This window comes from Procambarus clarkii, chromosome 50, assembly GCF_040958095.1.
Source record: "Procambarus clarkii isolate CNS0578487 chromosome 50, FALCON_Pclarkii_2.0, whole genome shotgun sequence".
NCBI classification, from domain to species: Eukaryota; Metazoa; Arthropoda; class Malacostraca; order Decapoda; family Cambaridae; genus Procambarus; species Procambarus clarkii.
Window position 1 is genome coordinate 9,493,680 of NC_091199.1, and position 24,173 is coordinate 9,517,852.

General features: G+C 47.8%; 1 long non-coding RNA gene across 1 annotated transcript in view; it reads right to left on the reverse strand.

Moving 5' to 3' along the window:
- Positions 1-24,173, reverse strand: part of LOC138351603 (uncharacterized) — a 94,149-nt gene that overhangs the window by 29,615 nt on the left and 40,361 nt on the right. The window lies entirely within an intron of this gene.

The following is a 24,173-nucleotide window of genomic DNA, read 5'->3' on the forward strand; positions in this document are numbered from 1 at the left end:
TGCTTCACCTGCTAGTTCAATCAACCGGATAATGAATCAATCAATCAGTGACGTGTGTTATCCGGACGTTTCACTGCCTGGCTGAGGAAGAGCGAGGCAAAATAATCCTTAACCCAACACGAGTAACATAGAATCAAGATATTGTTGTTATAGATTCAGCTACTCGGAACAGGTTCCAAGTAGCACGGGCTATGGTGAGCCCGTAGTGGACTTACCCGGCACAGGAAGCAGTGCTCGTGAGAAACAAGACAAAACAGCTCCTTATAATGCCCACGAAACTGATGAAACACTAACACATTTCTCAACATCACGTTAAAGAAACCTTGAATACAACCTACACGAGACCCATATGAATGTATGCAGCCCCGCCCTGAAGAAACAAGTGACAATAATCAGAGTTTAAAAGGAGTTCTCTCCTACAAGAGAGAGCCCGTCGGCCGAGCGGACAGCACGCTGGACTTGTGATCCTGTAGGTCCTTGGGTTCGATCCCAGGCGCCGGCGAGAAACAATGGGCAGTTTCTTTCACCCTATGCCCCTGTTACCTAGCAGTAAAATAGGTACCTGGGAGTTAGTCAGCTGTCACGGGCTGCTTCCTGGGGGTGGAGGCCTGGTCGAGGACCGCGCCGCGGGGACACTAAAAAGCCCCGAAATCCTCTCAAGATAACCTACAAACCCAGGCAACCGGCCACATAACCTCTCAAGACCGATTTGACTGATAAAGATTAAGCCACCCAAGAGGTGGCACGGGCATGAATAGCCCGTAAATAGCTCCCAAGACCAATGCACAGAAAACGTGACCACTACACTGCTTCAGTTTTGTACCAAAACGTCGCATTTTAATCTGATTGGTCGACTGAGAATGCGACAACTTAGGATGGGAAATGTGACTCCGGGAGATGATGATGTTGTTAAAGATTCAGCTACTCAGGACGAAGTGTCCATGTAGCACGGGCTATGGTGAGCCCGTAACACCCCGGGAGAGAATAAAGGTCATCTTAGCCGAGCTATCTATCCTCCCCTATCTCCCCCCCCCCCCTCTCTCTCTCTCCCGGTCCAGAGTCCGGCATAGGGAGAGAGGAGAGAGGGGGGTTGGGGGGGGGGGCGTTAGGGGAAATCCGGCAGACCAAACATCAGAACAGCAAGAAAATAACACTTTCAAAGTGAAGGTGAGTAAGCGTGAACACTCACTCACCGGAAGAGGAGGAATTAATGTGGCTAATTCTTAAAAAACAAATTAAAATGCAAATATTCTACAAGGAAAACTGTTCGGGGGGGGGGGGGGGGGTTGTGAGCGGACCACCACCACCACCACAGGAAATGTATATGTTTATCTCTCAGAATGTTTGGTAATATGTTTATTGCTTGTGATGTGTGTCTATGTATGTATTAACACGATGTACTGAACTGGGGTGAGAATAGCTTGAGCTACCTCATCCCTTTATGTGTATTTTACCTCAATAAACTTATTTCAATTTCAACCACCACCAAGACACGGGAGACATCTCCCGTCACGCAGGGTGCAGTCGCACCTCCACAGATCTCCAGTATCATCTATTGATACTGGTAATGGCTCAAAAGGGCCACCACTTACGGGCTATTCATGCCCGTGCCACCTTTTGGCTGGTTTAATCTTCATCAATCAATCAATCAACCACCACCAAGACACCGGCCGCGTTACCGGCGCCGGCAACTTTTCCTCCCATCTTACACATCCTATTGGTCTACGTAAAACATTCAGCAAAACAAAAAAATGCGACGCATTAGTTACAAAAAGCAAAGCCCCATAATATTAACGTTTTCTATACACGAGGCCTCGATAGGTTGCTAATGGCTTTACCATTCTGGTTAGGTAAAAAAAAAACAAAAAAAATCGGCGTGGTAAATCACGAGAATATGCTACAAAAATGGTCAAGCAGAGCGGCACAGACGCTTCAAAAGGACTGACATATCATTGTCAAAGTGTGAAGAAAACTATTCACCTATACAATGTACAATCTAATGTGATATTATATATTAATAACAAAGACTGAGATGATGGTAGAAAATATACTTCAAAATTAGGAAAGACAGTCTTACGGTTGAGCAAGAGGCAAGAATGACCCCCGTACAGCAAGCGTAGGGAAGAGTTCATGCCTGGTGAACCGAAAACATTCGAGCGAGGTTCGTATGTTTAACATACGAAGTTCAGTAGACCTTCGGTTTCAACTCTTTTGACCATGTCGTAGCTCAGTCGATAAAGGCCAGCGTCTGGGATTATCTCGGACGCAGGTTCGAATCCTCGTCACGACCCTTGTAGTTCGTTCGTTCGCGCGTTCGTACGAGCGAGGTTTTACTATGATAAATGATAAATAATGATAAACAATGATAAACAATAAGATGCAATGATAAACAATGGATAGAACTAGATAAACAAGATTGAGCCTGACTTGGCAATGAGTAAATATCCCAGGCAAGTGATATCAACGACTGGCTTGACTAATATTACAATGACAATGCAACATCTTTCTCTTGACAAATGGGACACGAGAAATTGAGCTCGAACCCGCATCCAATCGTAAAGCCTCGACAACGTTTCATTACAGATATGTCGCCACGTTCTCGTGGTTTCATTGTGTACTGTGCACATTTAGGGTGGGGGTGGCAGCCTTAGTGTAATAGAGGGTGACAGGATGAACATCCCCCAGCGGGTTTTCTTCCTATTGGGGAGTGTTGTACATGCTGCTATGGTGGTGTGTCCACTCACAGCATGAGTGACGCTGCCCAATACTGTCACTATGGCGGTGTCCACTCACAGGATGAGTGGCGCTGCCCAATACTGTCACTATGGTGGTGTGTTCACTCACAGGATGAGTGGCGCTGCCCAATACTGTCACTATGGTGGTGTGTTCACTCACAGGATGAGTGACGCTGCCCAATACTGTCACTATGGCGGTGTGTCCACTCACAGGATGAGTGGCGCTGCCCAATACTGTCACTATGGTGGTGTGTTCACTCACAGGATGAGTGACGCTGCCCAATACTGTCACTATGGTGGTGTGTCCACTCACAGGATGAGTGGGGCTGCCCAATAATGGTGTGTCCACTCACAGGATGAGTGACGCTGCCCAATAATGGTGTGTCCACTCACAGGATGAGTGACGCTGCCCAATAATGGTGTGTCCACTCACAGGATGAGTAACGCTGCCCAATAATGGTGTGTCCACTCACAGGATGAGTGACGCTGCCCAATAATGGTGTGTCCACTCACAGGATGAGTGACGCTGCCCAATAATGGTGTGTCCACTCACAGGATGAGTAACGCTGCCCAATAATGGTGTGTCCACTCACAGGATGAGTGACGCTGCCCAATAATGGTGTGTCCACTCACAGGATGAGTGACGCTGCCCAATAATGGTGTGTCCACTCACAGGATGAGTGACGCTGCCCAATAATGGTGTGTCCACTCACAGGATGAGTGACGCTGCCCAATAATGGTGTGTCCACTCACAGGATGAGTGACGCTGCCCAATAATGGTGTGTCCACTCACAGGATGAGTGGCGCTGGTCAATAATGGTGTGTCCACTCACAGGATGAGTGACGCTGCCCAATAATGGTGTGTCCACTCACAGGATGAGTGACGCTGCCCAATAATGGTGTGTCCACTCACAGGATGAGTGGCGCTGGTCAATAATGGTGTGTCCACTCACAGGATGAGTGGCGCTGGTCAATAATGGTGTGTCCACTCACAGGATGAGTGGCGCTGCCCAATAATGGTGTGTCCACTCACAGGATGAGTGACGCTGCCCAATAATGGTGTGTCCACTCACAGGATGAGTGACGCTGCCCAATAATGGTGTGTCCACTCACAGGATGAGTGACGCTGCCCAATAATGGTGTGTCCACTCACAGGATGAGTGGCGCTGCCCAATAATGGTGTGTCCACTCACAGGATGAGTGACGCTGCCCAATAATGGTGTGTCCACTCACAGGATGAGTGGCGCTGGTCAATAATGGTGTGTCCACTCACAGGATGAGTGACGCTGCCCAATAATGGTGTGTCCACTCACAGGATGAGTGACGCTGCACAATAATGGTGTGTCCACTCACAGGATGAGTGGCGCTGGTCAATAATGGTGTGTCCACTCACAGGATGAGTGGCGCTGGTCAATAATGGTGTGTCCACTCACAGGATGAGTGGCGCTGCCCAATAATGGTGTGTCCACTCACAGGATGAGTGACGCTGCCCAATAATGGTGTGTCCACTCACAGGATGAGTGACGCTGCCCAATAATGGTGTGTCCACTCACAGGATGAGTGACGCTGCCCAATAATGGTGTGTCCACTCACAGGATGAGTGGCGCTGCCCAATAATGGTGTGTCCACTCACAGGATGAGTGACGCTGCCCAATAATGGTGTGTCCACTCACAGGATGAGTGACGCTGCCCAATAATGGTGTGTCCACTCACAGGATGAGTAACGCTGCCCAATAATGGTGTGTCCACTCACAGGATGAGTGACGCTGCCCAATAATGGTGTGTCCACTCACAGGATGAGTGACGCTGCCCAATAATGGTGTGTCCACTCACAGGATGAGTGACGCTGCCCAATAATGGTGTGTCCACTCACAGGATGAGTGACGCTGCCCAATAATGGTGTGTCCACTCACAGGATGAGTGACGCTGGTCAATAATGGTGTGTCCACTCACAGGATGAGTGGCGCTGCCCAATAATGGTGTGTCCACTCACAGGATGAGTGGCGCTGGTCAATAATGGTGTGTCCACTCACAGGATGAGTGACGCTGGTCAATAATGGTGTGTCCACTCACAGGATGAGTGACGCTGGTCAATAATGGTGTGTCCACTCACAGGATGAGTGACGCTGGTCAATAATGGTGTGTCCACTCACAGGATGAGTGACGCTGGTCAATAATGGTGTGTCCACTCACAGGATGAGTGACGCTGCCCAATAATGGTGTGTCCACTCACAGGATGAGTGACGCTGCCCAATAATGGTGTGTCCACTCACAGGATGAGTGACGCTGCCCAATAATGGTGTGTCCACTCACAGGATGAGTGACGCTGCCCAATAATGGTGTGTCCACTCACAGGATGAGTGACGCTGCCCAATAATGGTGTGTCCACTCACAGGATGAGTGACGCTGCCCAATAATGGTGTGTCCACTCACAGGATGAGTGACGCTGCCCAATAATGGTGTGTCCACTCACAGGATGAGTGACGCTGCCCAATAATGGTGTGTCCACTCACAGGATGAGTGGCGCTGGTCAATAATGGTGTGTCCACTCACAGGATGAGTGACGCTGCCCAATAATGGTGTGTCCACTCACAGGATGAGTGGCGCTGGTCAATAATGGTGTGTCCACTCACAGGATGAGTGACGCTGGTCAATAATGGTGTGTCCACTCACAGGATGAGTGACGCTGGTCAATAAACTCGCCCCTCAGGGCAAAATTACAAAAAAAAATAAATTATAGAGGGGTGAACTCACCTAATGTGCTTGCGGGGGGGTTGAGCTCGGGCTCTTTGGTCCCGCCTCTCAACCAAGGGTGTGTGCGTCATAGTCTAAACAGCGAGAGGTGTGTGTTCTGGCAAAGGGTTAATTATAAACCTGATAACTGACTACATTCACCTGGGTTCCAGGAGAGTCGAACCGGGGACCCCACGTGCGTGAGCCGAAGCACTATCGACCGAGCTATTGAGTGGTCTTAATAACTGAGCTACGATAAAAGCAACGAAACCTTTTTTTAATCAATATTTGTAATGATAAAGATAACAAATGACAAACATAAGCCTAACATCCTAACATAACTATTAGACGCTTTTTGAACAAATGAACAAATCCACAAGGGCCGTGACGAGGATTCGAACCTGCGTCCGGGAGCATCCCAGACACTGCCTTAATCGACTGAGCTATGGCAGGGTTATCTTGAGGTTATCTTGAGATGATTTCGGGGCTTTAGTGTCCCCGCGGCCCGGTCCTCAACCAGGCCTCCACTCTCAGGAAGCAGCCCGTGACAGCTGACTAACTCCCAGGTACCTATTTTACTGCTAGGTAACAGGGGCATAGGGTGAAAGAAACTCTGCCCATTGTTTCTCGCCGGCGCCCGGGATGGAACCCGGGACCACAGGATCACAAGTCCAGCGTGCTGTCCGCTCGGCCGACTTAGCCCCTAGACTTAGGGTTAAAAAGAGTTAAAACCGAAGTTCTACTGAACTTACTGGATTCCGTAGCCTCTCCGAGGCACAAACCAGGATTTTACACAACTCCCCCCTGCACTCGACGCTTTTTAAAAAATGAATTAAGTGGAGTTTATGCGCTTAATGCTATTAAACTCCCAGAAATGGACTCACGCTGAAAACAGGAGAGTACCAGCAGCATACCACACTAATAGATGTATATACTGCTACTTAGTCTATCCTATGTCTACCTTATACTAGTTCCGGGGATTAATGTCCCCGCGGCCTGGTCTCTGGACCACCCCCTCCTAATTGGTGTACAAGAAGTATTCCCGGAACCAAAGCGAATGTCTTCAAGGACACAACTGGACAGTTTTCTACAAGAAGTTCCGAACCAGGCGGGTTGTAGTCGGGTCGCCCAAAGAAACAGCCTGTTGGACCAAGCTCTCACGGAGGGGGGGGGGGGGGGAACTACCAGTCTCCCCCCAGGTACAAACTCGTTGGTCTGATCAATCAGACCACCAAATGAAGTGCAGCGCCCAACTAGCAACCAAAGCAAATGGGAAAGCAAAAATAATTAGTTTTCGAACTCACTGAACCAAATAATATGAGTGTGAGTTATGAATGGGGCAGCAAACCTGGCCACAATTGGAGACATATCTAGCCACAATTGGAGACATATCTAGCCACAATGGGAGGCATATCTAACCACAATGGGAGACATATCTAGCCACAATGGGAGACATATCTGGCCACAATGGGAGGCATATCTAGCCACAATGGGAGACATATCTGGCCACAATGGGAGGCATATCTGGCCACAATGGGAGACATATCTGGCCACAATGGGAGACATATCTAGCCACAATGGGAGGCATATCTAGCCACAATGGGAGGCATATCTAGCCACAATGGGAGACATATCTAGCCACAATGGGAGGCATATCTGGCCACAATGGGAGACATATCTAGCCACAATGGGAGACATATCTAGCCACAATGGGAGGCATATCTAGCCACAATGGGAGGCATATCTAGCCACAATGGGAGACATATCTAGCCACAATGGGAGACATATCTAGCCACAATGGGAGACATATCTAGCCACAATGGGAGACATATCTAGCCACAATGGGAGGCATATCTAACCACAATGGGAGACATATCTAGCCACAATGGGAGGCATATCTAACCACAATGGGAGACATATCTAGCCACAATGGGAGACATATCTAGCCACAATGGGAGACATATCTAGCCACAATGGGAGGCATATCTAACCACAATGGGAGACATATCTAGCCACAATGGGAGGCATATCTAGCCACAATGGGAGACATATCTAGCCACAATGGGAGACATATCTAGCCACAATGGGAGACATATCTAGCCACAATGGGAGACATATCTAGCCACAATGGGAGACATATCTAGCCACAATGGGAGACATATCTAGCCACAATGGGAGGCATATCTAACCACAATGGGAGACATATCTGGCCACAATGGGAGACATATCTAGCCATAATGGGAGACATATCTGGCCACAATGGGAGACATATCTAGCCACAATGGGAGACATATCTAGCCACAATGGGAGACATATCTAGCCACAATGGGAGACATATCTAGCCACAATGGGAGACATATCTAGCCATAATGGGAGACATATCTAGCCACAATGGGAGACATATCTAGCCACAATGGGAGACATATCTAGCCACAATGGGAGACATATCTAGCCATAATGGGAGACATATCTAGCCACAATGGGAGACATATCTAGCCACAATGGGAGACATATCTAGCCACAATGGGAGACATATCTAGCCACAATGGGAGACATATCTAGCCACAATGGGAGACATATCTAGCCACAATGGAAGGGAGACATATCTAGCCACAATGGGAGACATATCTAGCCACAATGGAAGGGAGACATATCTGGCCACAATGGGAGACATATCTAGCCACAATGGGAGACATATCTAGCCACAATGGGAGACATATCTAGCCACAATGGAAGGGAGACATATCTGGCCACAATGGGAGACATATCTAGCCACAATGGGAGACATATCTAGCCACAATGGGAGACATATCTAGCCACAATGGAAGGGAGACATATCTGGACAAAAATATCTACAATATTTATATGTATAAACATCTGCATAGTAGGTGACTTCAGTTATATTGTATGTATCTGTGTGTTTGGGTGCGCACTGACCTGCGTGTGTACTTATATGGTAAGATGCATTAGTTTTGCCCATTTCTTGAGCCCCCTGTCGCCTATTGCAATGGGTTCTGCCCAATTTATTCGTTATATTCTCTGAACTATGTATGGAGTTAGCGAAGAAGTGCTTCCCAACCTCTTCTCATACACCCGTGAGGATAGAGGGGTCTCTCAGCCTCTCCCTGTAGACCAAGCATCATCATCACCATCATCTTAGGGTGATGTGGATAGTGATCAGATGAGCAGCCTCCAGCATCTGCTTCCCTCTACTGGCCCAGCTGTGGTTCTTGTAAACAGGGCCCGGATATGAGAGCATGAGAGAAGGGGCAGATGGAGAAGCCAGAATGATTACGGGAAGAGGGGAATAGACAGAAGGGGAGAGAGGGATGAAGAGAGGGGAGATTGGCAAATACCCCAGATGAGGGGAAAGGAAGGGATTGGGAATGGGTACTGTTTGAGAAGGGAGATACTCCAATCCTCCTTCGAAAAAGGCACTTACACCCTTTGTAAGATTCTCCCCAGGAAAGGGGTTACAAATTCCCCTGAAAAAAAAGATGCTAACCCATCTAGGGAATCTAGGGAAGGGACACAGACCCTTCCTGGGGAAGAATGAAACCTACCTTAGGGAGCCGGTCGGCCGAGCGGACAGCACACTGGACTTGTGATCCTGTGGTCCCGGGTTCGATTCCGGGCGCCGGCGAGAAACAATGGGCAGAGTTTCTTTCACCCAATGCCCCTGTTACCTAGCAGTAAAATAGGTACCTGGGTGTTAGTCAGCTGTCACGGGCTGCTTCCTGGGGGTGGAGGCCTGGTCGAGGACCGGGCCGCGGGGACACTAAAGGCCCCGAAATCGTCTCAAGATAACCTCAAGATACCTTCCCCTGAGAAAGGGGCATAAACCCCGCCATTCTTGCCCCTCGTCTAAAGTGTTCGCTTTCTGGAGATCTCTTACAGGGTCCGACAGTGTAGATTGCAGTGCCCATTTTCTTGGAAGACACCAGGAGGGGAGGTCAGGGGGGGGGGGTATTGGAGGCGGTGAAGGCTAAGTATGATACAAGATGAGTGTATGAGACCAGACTCACGCCATACTCACTCACGACTCACCCATAGGGACGGGATGTAGAAGACAGACTGCTACATCATACAAACATCAATCACACGGCCCCAAACAAGTACACAGATCACACACACACACACACACACACACACACACACACACACACACACACACATACACACCGATAGCTGGAAAGGCGGGATCCAAGAGTCAATGCTCAATCCTGCAACCACAAATAGGTGAGTACAAATAGGTGAGTACACACACACACACACACACACACACACACACACACACACACACACACACACACACCGGAGGCTGAGCGGACAGCACGCTGGACGCGTGATCCTGTTGGTCCCGAGTTCAATCCCGGGCGCCGGCGAAAAACTATGGGCAGTTCTTTTCACCCTATGCCCCCTGTTACCCAGCAGTAAATAGGTACCTGGGAGTTAGTCAGCTGTCACGGGCTGCTTCCTGGGATGTGTGTGTGTGGAAAAATAAAATAGTAGTAGTTAGTAACTGCTGATTGACAGTTGAGAGGCGGGCCGAAAGAGCAGAGCTCAACCCCCGCAAGCACAACTAGGTGCACACACACACACACACACACACACACACACACACACACACACACACACACACACACACACACACCACTTCACAACATCCTGACCACCTTATCTCAAAGTGTGCCCTTACACGCCCGCCCGCCCGCACGCACGCACGCACGCACGCGTGCACATGCACACACACACACACTGGGGTCCCTGTGGTACAGTCGGCTAAGTCTTTGTCTCACAACCGAAGATCGTGGGGTACAATTCCCGCGACAGGATGATAGCATTTGCCCAGCTTTTTTTCTTTCACCTAATACATCCGTTCACCCAATAATAAATTAAGGCCCCTTAGGAAGTTAGCTGTTATAGACTGCATCGTGATGGTGGTCAGTAGTCGAGCTAGGAGAGGTAATAAAGACAATAGATCCTGTTATGATCCTGTAGAACCTAGTATGATCCTGTAGAACCTAGTATGATCCTGTAGAACCTAGTATGATCCTGTAGAACCTAGTATGATCCTGTAGAACCTAGTATGATCCTGTAGAACCTGTTAGGATCCTGTATGATCCTGTAAAACCTAGTATGATCCTGTATGTTCCTGTAGAACCTGTTAGGATCCTGTAGAACCTAGTATGATCCTGTAGAACCTGTTAGGATCCTGTAGAACCTAGTATGATCCTGTAGAACCTAGTATGATCCTTATGATCCTGTAGAACCTAGTATGATCCTGTAGAACCTAGTATGATCCTGTATGATCCTGTAGAACCTAGTATGATCCTGTAGAACCTAGTATGATCCTTATGATCCTGTAGAACCTAGTATGATCCTGTAGAACCTAGTATGATCCTGTATGATCCTGTAGAACCTAGTATGATCCTGTAGAACCTAGTATGATCCTGTAGAACCTAGTATGATTCTGTTATGATTCTGTAGAACCTGTTAGGATCCTGTAGGTCCTGTTATGATTCTGTAGATCCTGTTTTGATCCTGTTATGAATCTGTTATGATTCTGTAGATCCTGTTTTGATCCTGTATGATCCTGTAGGTCCTGTTATCCAGCACAAACTTCATCCATACATTAGTACTTACAGTCGCAAGCCGCCGCAGCCCACCACCCAACTCACCTGTAGAGAGAGAGAGAGAGATAATGACCCGTAAATAAAGGTAACTATATCTAGTTAGATAAAGGTAACTAACTATAAGAAGCGTCATAATAATAATGTCATCTGAGTATCTATTAGGACACAACATCACTCTTCAGTCTATCTTGAGATGATTTCGGGGCTTTAGTGTCCCCGCGGCCCGGTCCTCGACCAGGCCTCCACCCCCAGGAAGCAGCCCGTGACAGCTGACTAACTCCCAGGTACCTATTTACTGCTAGGTAACAGGGGCATTCAGGGTGAAAGAAACTTTGCCCATTTGTTTCTGCCTCGTGCGGGAATCGAACCCGCGCCACAGAATTACGAGTCCTGCGCGCTATCCACCAGGCTACGAGGCCCCTGTCTAACCAGAACGTAAACATATGCACAAGAATACATTTATAAAAAGCTAAAAAAAAACAATTGAGAGGTCGAAATATGAATTTCGCGCGGGGCACCACGTAATTCTTAATGCCGAGCTAGGTCAGTATGATGATGATGATGACGACTGATGAGTATGATGAGTAAATAAGTCCACTACGGGATCACCATAGCCCGTGCTATTTGTAACTTTTGTTCAGAGTAGCTGAATCTCAAATAACAGGTGACTAACCCACACACACACACACACACACACACACACACACACACACACACACACACACACACACACACACACACACACACACACACACACCAGAAGATGAAGAGACGCCAACGTTTCGGTCCGTCCTGGATCATTATCAGGTCGATTGTGACCGATTGTGACTCACGGTCCTCACTATAATGTGTATAACTCAAGAGAAGAACTCACAATCACCTGACGCTCACAAGCCAGCCCAAACGTCCAGCCTGTCTATATCAATATATGACATTGTATATCAATACATGAGAATGTCTGCATGTCTGTTCTTCCAGGTTGTAAGATAGATGCTTCGGGCTAGCCTCACAAAGTTTTTGCGGAGTGAGTGTTGACGGGAATGTGACCGACATGGGGGAGATCGGGGTTCGGCCTCATTGCTCCCATTAAAAAGGATCGGTTCCCGTTTCAAACTACACCAAATCGGATGAGATGAAAGATGGTGGGGGACAGAGTCCAGGTGCAAATCCCGTGAGCAGGAATTGGGGTCATGACCTCACCCACTACATAACTTTAATGTCCAGTTATTAGACCCTTCAGAGCTTCCTAACATGAGGTACCTGCAGCTTTGCAATCACTTGATTGACTCTCGTGTTCTTGAGGATATAATTCACACAAAAGTTGCCAGTACAGGGTACTGAACACATGGCCCTGTATGACTTACCACCCTTGTGTAATGTGAACATTGTAGCATCACAGTGTGAACATTTTAGCATCTCTGCTACTTTGTTCACTCTTGTGTTCTTGATGCTACGGTTGTCATAGCAGGCTTACTGCCACCAGGCCTGACACCTTCTATACGGTGCCACCGTCGCCTCAACTACCAGGGTGCCAATTGGGTGCCACTGGCACCTCGTAACAAGCCAGGTGGTGCCAGCCCTCCCTCCCCCCACCCCATCACCAACATTAGTGAGGGGGGCATCATGGAGGAAGCTTGGGGAGGGGGGAAGGGGGGATTAGTTTAGTCAGAAAGGGGGGGATAGAGCGGTATGAGAAGCAGCCAGATGTTCCTATGTTGGACTGCTTGCAACCAGAACTAATAGTCTCGTCGATCAATCCAGAATTGATGGATGGGGGGGGGGGTGGGAGAGAGGGACGGTAGAAGTAATGCAGGATAGAGCTAGTGGAGAGTATATAGTGCCATAGGCACAATCAGGCTCATGGCCGATTGTGACAGGCACAATCAGGCTCATAGACCGATTGTGACATAGACACAATCAGAGAACACTGTCTGAACACCACAGGTCCACAGCTGTTCAACATCCTCCCAGCAAGTACAAGAAATATTACTGGAACAAAATTTGAAGCCTCCAAGAAAAAACTGGACAGTTTTCTGCAAGGAGTGCCGGACCAACCAGCCTGTACTGAATATGTGGGCCTGCGGGCCGCTCCAAGCAACAGCCAGTTGGACCAAGCTCTCACAAATCAAGGGGCCTCGTAGCCTGGTGGATAGCGCGCAGGACTCGTAATTCTGTGGCGCGGGTTCGATTCCCGCACGAGGCAGAAACAAATGGGCAAAGTTTCTTTCACCCTATGCCCCTGTTACCTAGCAGTAAATAGGTACCTGGGTGTTAGTCAGCTGTCACGGGCTGCTTCCTGGGGGTGGAGGCCTGGTCGAGGACCGGGCCGCGGGGACACTAAAAGCCCCGAAATCATCTCAAGATAACCTCAAGAAGCCTGGCCCCAGGCCGAACACCCAGAAAACCCATCCAGGTACAATCCAGGTACTTAAGCCACATTTAAGAGTGATAATTATTGATGTTATCTAATGAGCAGCATTCTTCATCCTCCACAGGTTATTCAGTAGCATCAAAGTTGATACCCAATAAACCACCTTTTAATATAAGCCTTTTTATAATATAAACCGAAACCCCCAATTTTTATAATATAAACCGAAACTAATTTTTATAATATAAACCGAAACCCCCAATAAGCCTTTTAAACCATAAGAACCAGTAAGCTAAACTAAAAAAACATTAATGGCTAATGCCACATTAATTTAAAAGGAACAGGATTATCCAAGTCACATGTTCGGTTCCTAGGATGTGTTACCTCCCCAACTCCACCATACTGCCTTTAAAAAGAGCAGGACACCCGCCGGAATGTTCCGGGAGACCAGTCGCCGGAAGGGTCAGATTAGTAGGGGACAGGGGATGGGAAGGGACGTATCTGGAAGGGTGTGCTGGGGGGGGGGAGGAGAGAAGCATCCGGGGCTTAGCGTCCCCGCGGCCCGGTCGTCGACCAGGCCTCAAACGTGGGAACAGTGATAAAAAAAAAATGAGCAGGGGGGGTGGGTGTTATGTGTATGTGGAAGAGAGGATGTGGAGGCTGTCTGGAATAGAGTAGTTGAAGGGTAGACGGATAAAGATAGTAGGAAGAAGAAGAAGGAAGGAGAAAGGCGAGAGAGAAAGGAAGATAGAGATACGCTGAGAATTTGCAGGAATGAACATAATAAAAGAAAGAAACAATGAATAATTAAATCACGTGAAAGAAGAGCCCAATAAACATGCAAATAGCAGAATTACGATGGAACGAGACACACACAACCTGTCCACCAGACGGGTACACAGAAACCAAAGAAAAAGAAAGATAAATAAACAGAAGGAAGAGAGGCTTGGGCTTGGGCCGGGCTTGGGGAGTAGAAGAACTCCCAGAACCCCATCAACCAGGTATCAACCAGGTACCAGAGGAGGAAAAGAAAGCAAGAGGAGGGAAAGAAAGCCCCAAGAGCCTCAGGAACAGTGATCGTAAAGTCCGAAATAAACGATGGAGTGGGAAAAAAAAAACAAAAGCTCTACGCTGGCCACCTTTATGTCGTTCTTAAAGTTGAGAGTGGCGTAGTGTGTGGTGGCGTATACGCACCAGGCCCTGGCACCCGCGGGGGGAGAGAGGGAGGGAGGGAGAGAGGGAGAGAGAGAGAGAGAGAGAGAGTGCCAACTCTCCCATCCCAGAGACAGAGAGAGAGAGTAATATACAGAAGAGATAGAGAGAGGGAGAGGAAGAAATAGAAAACAGAGCTTTACAACACTTTTAAACTCACACAACTTGCCCAAACACCATCCCCCCCCCAACCCCTTCTCACGGTGCCTGGCACTCCAGCAACAAGCCGCAGGTGGCACTGCTACCCTTCCCCCCCTTCAGAGGGCCATCAGCAGCCCCATAAACAGCGGAGGAAGGGATAGAGGAGACTGGAGGACTGTATGGCGGGGAATAGGAATATTGGGAGAGGCAGGTAGGCGTAACTACCCCACGGCTATCAACAAGGGGGAGGGGGGTTACCGCCCCCCTTTCTTCGATCCATACACACACGCGCGCGCACGCTCCCGACTTAAAGTTGCAGCGGGCCTTCCGTGTATACGCACCCACGCTTTCAAGGTGTATTCTCGGCAACGTGCTATTAATACACACGCGTATGGACGGACAATCATACACATTTCACACACAAATCGACAAGGGCCGTGACGAGGGTTCGAATCTACGTCCGAGAGCATCCCAGACGCTGCCTTAGTCGACTACGCTACGACATTTGAAATTGAAATAAGTTTATTGAGGTAAAATACACACAAAGGGATGAGGTAGCTCAAGCTATTCTCACCCCGTTCAGTACAATCGTGTTAATACATACATAGACACACATCACAAACAATAAACATATTACCGAACATTCTGAGAGATAAACATATACATTTCCTCCTTATGCAGGTGATGAGTCACAATAACGTGGCAGAACTATGTTGACCAGACCACACACTAGAAGTTGAAGGGACGACGACGTTTCGGTCCGTCCTGGACCATTCTCAAGTCGATTGTGTCATTTCCTCCTTTACAAAAAGTCATTTCCTCCTTTACAAAAGTCATTTCCTCCTTTACACAAGTAACGCTACGACATGGTAAAAAGAATTGCAACCAGACGTTCTACTGGTCTTTACTGTGACCCTGCAGCCTCTCCGAGACACAAAGGTTCAGTTGATGCATCACGCTATTGTGATTTGTATGTATAATACACATTTCACGTTATCACATTCAAATACGAGCGTTACAATACACACATGGACATGTATACTCATTCACACTCATCGCCTAGGCGCCTGACAGCTAGGTAGACAGCGCTTCGGATTCGTAGTCCTGAGGTTCCGGGTTCGATCCCCGGTGGAGGCGGAGACAAATGGGCAAAATGTTTCTTTCACCTTGATGCCCCTTGTTACCTAGCAGTAAATAGGTACCTGGAAGTTAGACAGCTGCTACAGGCTGCTTCCTGGGGGTGTGTAACAAAAAGTTGGCCAGGTCGAGGACCGGGCCGCGGGGACGCTAAACCCCGAAATCATCTCAAGATAACTTCAAGATCTTATACACAGTATATGCGGGTTTTGGCCCTCCAATATACACAAAAAGTTTGGTACCAGTCCAGTAACCAGGAGGCCTGGTCGACGACCGGGCCGCGGGGACACTAAGCCCCGGAAGCACCTCAAGGTAACCTCAAGGTAAGGTACCAGTCCTTCCATCTAAGGTTCCCCAACGTCAAGAAACTGTCGTACTAACGTGCCCTTATCCTAACCTACCAGAGGACCCAAAACAGAAAACGGAACAGTGTGTCAATTTCGCCAGCCGGCTACCATTTTCTGGGTATTGGGGGTCCCAATACCCACTCAGTGCAGGGTATTCTCGGGTCAACCCAATCTTGGGTCCAAGAGTCGAATTCAAACCTCCTAGTCCCACGTCACCCTAGACACACACACGAGGGTTCGAGTCCACCGCCCTGCTCCATGTAACACTTATTGTGATTTCACTGTGCTCTACAAGGTTTGTTTATCAGCCATGTTTAGCAAGGTGTTGTCAACCAGCTGGAGGTACACCATGTAGACCAACTCTCTTTACTGACTTGAGGTATACTCCAGGCAGGTCGCTGGAGATGTGGGTATACTTTCTTCAAGACGCAGACTCCACGTGTGTCCAAGTCGTCCTTAAAGGGTTGACTAACACGGTGTGATATTCCATCATTCACACACACCTCTCTTCATATACACAGTTTCAAATGTAGATATGATAAGAGCTCAGTAGGCTCCAGAACCTGTACACCGGTTGATTGACAGTTGAGAGGCGGGAACAATGAGCCAGAGCTCAACCCCCCGCAAGCACAACTAGGTGAGTAGTCACACACACACACACACACACACACTCGGAATGAATCACAAAATAGTCATAGAACAGCAGACTCCAAATACAGCTAGATACGTAGGCAGGTTGACATGCCCACCTATGTAAGGAGGTGGGCCAGGGGAAGGGGGGGGGGCAACACTCCCTAGAGAGGCCTCTCCGTGCCTCCATCACCTCTACCCTCCTAACACCCCCCCCCCCCCATCCCCATTCCACCTCACCACCCATCCCCACACCCAGTTACTGCATGTGTGTGTGTGTGTGTGTACTCACCTATTTGTACTCACCTATTTGTGCTTGCAGGATCGAGCATTGACTCTTGGATCCCGCCTTTCCAGCTATCGGTTGTTTACAGCAATGACTCCTGTCCCATTTCCACACACAGTGTGTGTGTGTGTGTGTGTGTGTGTGTGTGTGTGTGTGTGTGTGTGTGTGTGTGTGTGTGTGTAAAGCAGGCTCTGCCTCTGGGGACCCGGCTCACAGCCTATATAGACCTTCGTGATGTTTTGACACCTAGCAACGTGCTAATGCCCCGTCACACCTGATCTTGAAACTGTCAATCACGATTGCTTACACTCCCCCCCCCTCCTACACCCCTCCCCCCTCTCCTACACCCCCCCCCCCCATGCACCACCAACCACTCCTCCAAGCATGAGTCGTACAGACTGGATGCCTGTTTAACCCATTCCACGTCCTACCCCCCCCCCCCTGTCTTCCGTCCCAGCCCGTCCCGTTCCTTAGTTCCGTGTCTCATAACTACGCCCAACTACGTCGTTTGCTTGTTGCGCGCTCTCGCCAGTGTGTGTGTGTGCTAATAACCTCCGGTAGTTGAATCATCTTGGATATCAAATAAGTTCTTCAAGACTGTGCTTGGTCTGGTGTGGGATTTGTTTGTTGGAGCGGAGTCCCTTGTTATTTGTTCAGTGTGTTTGTTGTGCATCTTTATTTGCTCGCTCTCTCTGTCTGTCTGTTTGTCTCTCTCTCTCTCTCTCTCTGTCTCTCTCTGTCTCTCTCTGTCTCTCTCTGTGTCTCTCTCTCTCTCTCTCTCTCTCTCTCTCTCTCTCTCTCTCTCTCTCTCTCTCTCTCTCTCTCTCTCTCTGTGTCTCTCTCTCTTTCTCTGTCTCTCTGTCTGTCTGTCTCTCTCTCTCCAACACCGTATTTGGTTCTAACCAATGTCTTCTTAACCTTGCCTAATCAACGTATTCCTCATCAATCAAGAAAGTCTTTAAACCAACCAAAATATTCTTACCTAACCAACATATTCTACCTCAACCCAAGTACTCTTCCTATATCAATTAATGTGGGATAGTCGTGTGTAGTATTGGACTGTTTAAGAGTTTAGTAACATTTATTTTGACAATTCTTTTTGGTTTTGTCTTGTATAACTTTTCAGTATTGCTCGTTTCCTTCTAATTATGTTCAACGGAGCTGAACCTCACAACCCTGGAAAACAGAAGAGTAAGGGGAGACATGATAACCGCCTACAAAATCCTCAGGGGAATAGACAGGGTGGACAAAGACAAACTCTTTAGGGCGGGTGGAACACGAATAAGCGGACTCAGGTGGAAACTTGATACAGGTGGAAACCTGATGAGATGAGCCACAGAGACGTTAGAAAGAACTTTTTCAGTGTCAGAGTAGTTAACAAATGGAATGCATTAAGTAGTGATGTGGTGGAGGCTGACTCCATACACAGTTTCAAATGTAGATATGATAAGAGCCCAGTAGGCTCAGGAACCTGTACACCTGTTGATTGACGGTTGAGAGGCGGGACCAAAGAGCCAGAGCTCAACCCCCGCAAACACAACTAGGTGAGTACACAGGGGCCTGGTAGCCTGGTGGATAGCGCGCAGGACTCTTAACTCTGTGGCGCGGGTTCGATTCCTGCACCAGGCAGAAACAAATGGGCAAAGTTTCTTTCACCCTTAATGCCCCTGTTACCTAGCAGTAAATAGGTACCTGGGAGTTAGTGAGCTGTCACGGGCTGCTTCCTGGGGTGTGTGTGTGTGTGTGGTGTGGAAAAAAAAAAGGTAGTCAGTAAACAGTTGATTGACAGTTGAGAGGCGGGCCGAAAAAGCAAAGCTCAACCCCTGCAAACACAACTAGGTGAATACAACTAGGTGAATACACACACACACACACACACTTGGGGCCTCGTAGCCTGGTGGATAGCGCGCAGGACTCGTAATTCTGTTGCGCGGGTTCGATTCCCGCACGAGGCAGAAACAAATGGGCAAAGTTTCTTTCACCCTAAGTGCCCCTGTTACCTAGCAGTAAATAGGTACCTGGGAGTTAGTCAGCTGTCACTGGCTGCTTCCTGGGGTGTGTGTGTGTGTGTGGTGTGGAAAAAAAAAGGTAGTCAGTAAACAGTTGATTGACAGTTGAGAGGCGGGCCGAAAGAGCAAAGCTCAACCCCCGCAAAAACACAACTAGTAAACACAGATATTAGAAATAACTTTTTTAGTGTCAGAGTGGTTGACAAATGGAATGCATTAGGCAGTGATGTGGTGGAGGCTGACTCCATACACAGTTTCAAATGTAGATATGATAGAGCCCGACAGGCTCAGGAACCTGTACACCTGTTGATTGACGGTTGAGAGGCGGGACCAAAGAGCCAGAGCTCAACCCCCGCAAGCACAATTAGGTGAGTACACACACACACAAACATAAACAAACATACACGTGCTCAATCATGTTGCGGAACCCGCCAAATAAGAGAGACAAGTGAGGCGAGCGTAAACACCACCATGCACGTGGCCAGCAAACCCACCGTGCTAAGTTTCGCTGTAAAAGGCGCCACTGATTTTACCCCCACTCAATCCGCGCATCCAATGCCCTGCCCTCCCCCCCCCTCACCCCTCACACCACATACGATGCAGCGAATCACGAGCCTTATACGGGATCCACAACCAACAGCCTGGTTGACCAGACTGCACAGAGCCTGGGCCTGGGCAGTGTGCTCACCTAGTTGAGCTTGCGGGGGTTGAGCTCTGGCTCTTTGGTCCTGCTTCTCAACTGTCAATCAACTGGTAAGCTTCATCAATCGAGTGTGTGGGGAGCTAGTTGTTCTATACCCCCCCCCTCCCATTAGAAGGTTCTTGAGGTTATCTTGAGATGATTTCAGGGCTTTAGTATCCCCGCGGCCCAGTCCTCGACCAGGCCTCCACCCCCAGGAAGCAGCCCGTGACAGCTGACTAACACCCACGTACCTATTTTACTGCTAGGTAACAGGGGTATAGGGTGAAAGAAACTCTGCCCAGTGTTTCCCGCCGGCGTCCGGGATCGAACCCGGGACCACAGGATCACAAGTCCAGCGTGCTGTCCGCTCGGCCGACCGGCTTCTTGGTCACAGTAATCACTGATGTTATTGTGCACCCCATACTCATCCTGTGAGCGGTAGCGCAAAAAAATGATTAAAAAGAGGCACAACTCCTCTGAACCAGCTTCAAGTTCACCTTAAGGCAAGGCAAAAGTATCTTAATTACTTAAAAGTATCATAAATCGACTGGTGCATTTACCTAGATGAAAGAGAGGGTCGAACACTAGCTTCTAAGCCCCGCCATTCCAGGCACTGGTGAAATATAATGCAATGACAATTTTCTTAACTGTCCCTTATCATAGTTGAGGTTAAAACTGTTAATGAAACGCTTCCACAATTGCTAAGTTAATGGAGCAAGTTTAAGGTCATCAGCGTCTTCAAGCTCCAGTTAATGAGCCTGGTATTCTATGGTACTTTTTCTCCTGTTCAACATTTTCGTAAATTATAAATGTTGTGGAGTTGTTATAGCCTTAAGATTATTCTTATCTGTATAGTGGTGTGTGTTTGTATTGTCTCATCTTCATACAACCTCAATCGAACACACTCAGTTTTGGAACACACACCATGTGTGTATGATGTGTGTGTGAGATGTGTGTGTAGTCACCTAGTTGTACTCACGTAGTTGTGTCTGCAGGATCGAGCATTGACTCTTGGATCCCGCCTTTCGAGTATCGGTTGTTTACAGCAATGACTCCAATCCCATTTCCCTATCATACCTGGTTTTAAAATTATGAATAGTATTTGCTGTGTGTGTGTGTGTGTGTGTGTGTGTGTGTGTGTGTGTGTGTGTGTGTGTGTGTGTGTGTGAGTGAGTGAGTGAGTGAGTGTGTGAGTGAGTGAGTGTGTGTGTGTGTGTGTGTGTGTGTGTGTGTGTGTGTGTGTGTGTGTGTGTGTGTGTGTGTGTGAGTGTGTGTGTGTGTACAGGCCACAAGTAGTTCACCAGGGCGCCGTGTATAGCTGTGCATGACCAATAAGGTATTTCTTTTCAACAGACAATGGGAGTCACGTGCAAAGCTCTCTCTCTCTCTCTCTCTCTCTCTCTCTCTCTCTCTCTCCCCTTAAGAGAAAGATGTTGACTGAAGCCATGGACCGTGGCCCATTACATCTAATGACAGATCATTGTCACCATAAAAACTCAACAGTGAACCAAAAGCACCACTACATACACTGTCATTACTACTACTACTACTAGCGTCACCGCTCTTAGCACCATCACCACTATTGTCACTATTACTGCTCGCATTTCCCACACCACCTGCGATACTAGTTTCTGCACCATCATCACTATCCCTCACCCCACATCACCATTAGTGTAACCTCTTATGTAAATACCACCATCACTGGAAATATCACCGCCACCACTATCATCCTCACCATCACCATCACTATCATGCTGGCGAGGAGTCACAATAACGTGGTTGAAGTATGTTGACCAGACCACACACTAGAAAGTGAAGGGACGACGACGACGACGTTTCGGTCCGTCCTGGACCATTCTCAAGTCGATTGTGACTATTATCACATCATCAACACCGAGTTGAGGTTATCTTGAGATAATTTCGGGGCTTTTTAGTGTCCCCGCGGCCCGGTCCTCGACCAGGCCTCCACCCCCCAGGAAGCAGCCCGTGACAGCTGACTAACACCCAGGTACCTATTTTTTACTGCTAGGTAACAGGGGCATAGGGTGAAAGAAACTCTGCCCATTGTTTCTCGCCGACGCCTGGGATCGAACCCGGGACCACAGGATCACAAGTACAGCGTGCTGTCCGCTCGGCCGACCGGCTCCCTACCGCCACCACAACACCTGATCTCAACTAGTGAAAATCAATTTGCCGCAATGTTCCATCTCAAGACTTCAAGCCAATTAAGCCGAGACCAATTTCAACTCCATTTAAGGGCCGCAATTTGAATATGAAATACATTCTCCCCTCAGCGTAAGATATATTTTTTAGCAGAGTGATTTTGATATTAACAACAAAGTCTGCATTAGAAGTAATGGCTATTAGGTATGTAGTAGTGATTTAAGTATCTTACTTTTAAGTGATTTTGGTAGACTGTTATGGTCATCACAGATATGCGGGCTACCAACACAAACAGCCTCATAGACCAGGCAAGTCTGGGATGAGCCAGTATAAAAAAAAACTATCAAACATTGTAGACAGGTAATCGGAGACAGGTGATGTTTCTTAGATGTTTACAACTTTACTTAGATGTTCCAAAGTCAAGATATCTAGTGGCAAAGATATCAAAATAGATGAAAGAGATTGATGCTGTGTAACACCAAGGCGCTAACATCAATATCAATCTGAGAGGATTTCTTGAGATTTCGCATAAACGTCAAGTTCACTTATTAACATACAATAAGGAGTAAGTAATTTCAATGCTACATATCGACCCTTATTATTATTATTATTATTATCTTAGCTATCTTTCAGCTAAGTTAAGATCAAGTCATTTTAAAGTCAGCGGAGAACCATCATTGTATCTTAAGGTTCACTCACAAATTATTGAACCATCTTCCTATCCCCTCTGTTTATGGCCCTTGTGCCATCCTCCTCTCCTTCTTGAAGATGTATTCTCGCTTCTTCTCTCTCTCATTCTCTTCTCCATCTCTGACGAAGGCAGTTATACTTGTGTAGAGTAAACCGCCGTGAGAATGTCAAGGAATCGTGTTACGGGTTTCATTCCTCTTAAGAAACTTCGTCTGTGGATGGAATCGAGAACAGAATATGTATTTCATATTTACACACACACACACACGTTCCTGTCTACCTTCAGGAACCTGTACACCTGTTGATTGACGGTTGAGAGGCGGGACCAAAGAGCCAGAGCTCAACCCCCGCAAGCACAATTAGGTGAGTAACACGCACGTTAGAAAGTTTTCATTTAACCAGATAATGGGAGAATGAAATGAGCTTAAGAAGCAGGTTGTGGAAGCAAACTCCATTCATAATTTTAAAAGTAGATATGATAGGAAAATAAGACAGGAGCCATTGCTTTAATCAACCCACCACTAGAAAACTGGGGTCCAAGAGCTAACGTTCGATCCTGCAGGCAGAAATAGGTGAGTACTTACGTACTAATCCCATATGCAGGCGATGAGTCACAATAACGTGGCTGAAGTATGTTGACCAGACCACACACTAGAAGTTGAAGGGACGACGACGTTTCGGTCCGTCCTGGACCATTCCCAAGTGTGTGATTTGGTCAACTAATCTCCTATGTTCTCCGCAATTCCATTTCTCTTGCCCCATTTCCCAAGAAAACAAAATACTCAACTATTTTCTCCCAGATGATTTCCACACCCAATGGGTCATCTTCCCTCATAGTGGTGACGTAACTAATGGCTCCCTGCTACATCACTCACTCATCCGGACGTTCATTAAATCATGGAGGGCTGGATAGTGCCCGGGGGATGCTAATGTTATGGTAATGGTCTGTCAGATCTCCCACACTCTCCCATACGTCTTGGGGCGTCACTCTAAAACCTGATCCATAATTATGGCGCCTTGGTGTAAGTTATCTATGGTACCGAGGCCTATTAGGAACATAAGACTGGAGGATACTACAGGTCTATTGATCCATTAGAGGCAGCTATCTCTCTCTGTCTCTCTCTGTCTCTCTCTGTCTCTATCTCTGTCTCTGTCTCTGTCTCTCTCTCTCTCTCTCTGTCTCTCTCTCTCTCTCTCCCCCAAAGATCACCTTCATTCCAAAAATCTACCACTTACGGGCTATTCATGCCCGTGCCACCTCTTGGGTGGCTTAATCTTCATCAATCAATCAATCAACCAATCAATCAGACGCAGCTCCTGTTTATCCCCATCCACACTTATACATGTCTAACCTACGCTTGAAACAAACGTGAATACATTATGGGGGACCACCTCAGGAAGGCG